Source organism: Drosophila obscura, unplaced genomic scaffold (assembly GCF_018151105.1).
Source record: "Drosophila obscura isolate BZ-5 IFL unplaced genomic scaffold, ASM1815110v1 contig_8, whole genome shotgun sequence".
NCBI lineage: Eukaryota > Metazoa > Arthropoda > Insecta > Diptera > Drosophilidae > Drosophila > Drosophila obscura.
Window position 1 is genome coordinate 172,501 of NW_024542872.1, and position 4,082 is coordinate 176,582.

Sequence of the window (4,082 nt, forward strand, 5' to 3'; positions counted from 1 at the left end):
GGCAATATAAATGAAACAAAAATACAAGTCAATGACGAACAAAACTATCGATCAGTTGCGAAATACCTCGAAAATGAAAAAATGAATTACTACACCTACCAACTTAAAAGTAGCAAAGGATTACAAGTGGTTATCAAAGGAATCGAACCAACAGTCCCAATCAATGAGATAATAGATGGACTTAACGATAAGGGCTTTGAAGTCAAAATGACAATGAACATAATAAATAGAAATAAAATTCCCCAGCCAATGTTCAAAGTAGAACTGACACCTGAAAGTATGCATATAAGTAAAAAATAAGTAAAAATGAAGTTCACCCAATATACAAGCTTCAAAACCTACTGCACCGTAGGATCACCGTTGAGGAACCACACAAACGAAATGGACCGGTCGAATGCACAAATTGCCAGGAATATGGGCACACGAAAACCTATTGCACTCTACGGGCAGTCTGCGTTGCCTGTGGTGATGTTCATCTCACTGAGGCCTGCCCCGTAAATAAGGAGGATCCATCTGCCAAAAAATGTAGCAACTGTGGGGGAAACCATACTGCCAACTATTCAATTCTTCACAAAATGTGAAGAACAACAATGCAGCTAAAATAACTAAAATAACCGAGAACACTGTGCCACATAATCTGTCATCTGTCTATAAATAATTGAAAAATCGCCTAAACCAACAAATAACTGCAGCTCGAAACCCGGTCGTCCGACAAAATTTTACATATATACCATCAACTACGACTCCAGGAGTTTCTTTTGCTCAGGCGTTAAGTTACAACAACGGGTCGTACGCCTCAGTCTCTAAGGTCACTTCAACCAACCACAACTGGAATAATGCAGAATCAGGCATGAAATCAGATCCCAGAAAACTCTGCCCAACATACCCCTGCTAATCCATCCCAATTGCGTAGTGGAATTGAGTCAACTATAACAAACACAATGGTAGCAATACAACAAACGATGCAGGAGCTTATGCGCAACCAAAATCTCCTCCTGGAGCTCCTAATCAAACAGAAATCTGTTTAAATGTCCTGTCTAAATATATGTTTCTGGAATGCAAATGGCATTTCTCAGCACAAATGCGAGCTCTTACAGTTCCTCGCTCAACACGACATTGACGCCATGCTCATATCAGAGACTCACCTAACAAATAAAAACTATTTTCACCTCGATGGCTATAACTTCTATGCGACAAATCATCCCGATGGTAAGCCACATGGAGGTACTGGCGTTCTGATCAAGAATCGCATTAGGCATTATCCATTGCCTTCATTTGCTACACCGTATCTACTGGCAACAGCAATTCATATTGAAATTCAGAGCGGCTACCTAAACCTAGCCGCAGTATACTGCATTTCCGAAACAGAATTTGTAACATTCTTCGACCTACTAGGTGACCGATTTATAGCAGCTGGTGACAACAATGCCAAGCACACCCATTGGGGATCTAGACTTACCAACCCGAAAGGAAGACAACTATATAACGCTATAATAACCCCACGAAACAAGCTAGATTTTATCTCTCCGGGCAAGCCCACATATTGGCCCACAGATCCAAACAAGCAACCCGACTTGATTGATTTTGCAGTTACACGAAGGGTGCTGCAAGCTCAGATTAATGTAGATCACTCAACAGATCTATCATCGGATCACTCGCCCATTCTACTTCACCTTTACGACCATCCACAGCTTTCGGAACGCCCACACTTTCTAACTTCTAGCAAAACAGATTGGCTCAAATACAGGAAGTACATAAGCTCTCATATTGATAGCAGCCCAAACATTAATTGTAAAGATGACATTGATAGTCGAAGCATTGGTTTCCTCAATGTCACTGGCGGCAAAACACTCAACACCAATATTAGCATTTAATAAACTTTCCAACAGCAGTCGTATTTCTAGGCACATTGAAGTGCTGCTACTCGATAAAAGAAGGCTTCGCCGAGAGTGGCAAGCACACAGATCACCTGCATCGAAAGAGCGGCTAAAAATAGCCAACCACCTACTACGCAGAGCCCTAGAAGATGAAAAAAACCGAGCTTAAATATCCTATATGGAGCAACTCTCCCCAACTAGCAAACGATTCCCACTGTGGAAAGCAAAATCAGGCGTATGCCCACCAATCGAGAGTGAATCACCTTTGCGTACACAAACAGGAGAGTGGCCTCGCAGCAACAAAGAGAAGGCAAATACATTTGCCGTCCATCTAGAAAACGTCTTCAAACCACACCCAGCAACAAATAGCTTTGTGCTCCCACTAACCAACAATCCCGAAGCTACTCCGCCTATCATATTCCAATCAGGAGAAGTCACAAGGGTCATTAAAGACCAAATCTCAAAGCAAAAGAAAGCTCCGGGCCACGATTTCATCTCCCCTAAAATGATCATAGAATTGCCGAGCTTTGCAGTGTATTTCCTTACTGTGATATTCAACAGCATGATGAAATTGGGCTATTATCCTCAAGAATGGAGGAAATCAGTCATCACAATGATCCATAAAGCCGGAAAAGACAAGTCCAAACCATCATTATATAGACCTATCAGCCTACTGCCTTGCCTATCAAAGATATTTGAAAAGCTGCTCCTGAATCGTATCAAAAAACACCTACACATCAACGGTGCCATCCCGACTCACCAATTTGGATTTCGCGAAAAACACGGAACCATTGAACAAGTAAACCGTATAACCTCTGAGATACGAAATGCATTTGAAAGGGAGTATTGCTCCGCTGTTTTTCTGGATGTCGCACAGGCTTTCGACCGCGTTTGGTTAGATGGCTTAATCCACAAAATCAAAATATTACTTCCACAGAACATCCATGGAATATTGGAGTCATACCTATAGCAAAGAAGTTTCCCAGTACGATGCAAAGATTTCCACTCTGAATATCATCCAATTGAAACTGGTGTACCGCAAGGCAGCGTGCTTGGACCGACACTGTATATCATATTCACAGCAGATCTACCGACAAACAGCCTAACAACAACTTCGACATTTGCTGATGATACTGCCATATTAAGTCGCTCCAAGTGCCCAAGAAGGGCCACGGATCACTTATCATCTCATCTCGTGGCCTTAGAAAAATGGCTAGCAGACTGGAGGATACATGTAAATGAGCAAAAGTGCAAGCATGTCACCTTCACGTTAAACAGACAAACTTGCCCTCCATTATGTCTGAACAATATCAACATTCCACAAACCACCGAAGTAACATACCTTGGTGTTCATCTGGATAGAAGGCTTACTTGGCGTAAGCACATCGAAGCGAAGAGAAATCTACTTAAATTTAAAGCTAGTAATCTACATTGGCTAACAAACACCCGTTCACCACTAAAACTGGAGTACAAAGTACTTTTGTACAATGCAGTTCTCAAACCCATCTGGACATACGGCTCCGAGCTATGGGGAAATGATTGCGTTAGTAATTTAGAAATAATCCAGAGAGCTCAATCAAAGATACTAAGAACTATCACTGGGGCACCATGGTACATACGGAATGAAAATATCCATAACGACTTAAATGTAGGATCAGTTAAAGATGAAATTGCCAAAGTGAAAGCAAAGTACCAGGCCAAGCTTCAAGCCCATCCTAATAGTCTTGCGCAGTCTTTAACTTGGCACACTAGCCATACACGACTCCGGCGAAGAGACCTTCCCACCCAGCAATAATACTTAGCTAGGGACGTACTCTAAGTAATTAAGTGTAACTAATTAAATAAATATATTAGGCTAAGATTTGTATACTTGTCGTAAGTCTGTAATAGGGAAGATTCGATAAATAAAATCCCGTAATAAAAGAAAAAAAAATGATGTTGGCCCTCGAACATGTACCAGCAACAACCCCAAATAGAAACATTCATCATTCTTCGGATGAACTGTGTAAATACGACCAAGAGCATCAGTAGAACGCATATCTGGATGACCAGGAACTGCATCGCCTTGCTTCCGACGTTGAAATTTCTTCGATGTAGCGTTCCAAGTGTAATAACGTGGCTCTGGTGGCGGGACCAATAATGGCAATTTCACTTTACCACTAAGGCAGCACAAACCAGACGTTTCACCAGCAAACTTCAATGCTC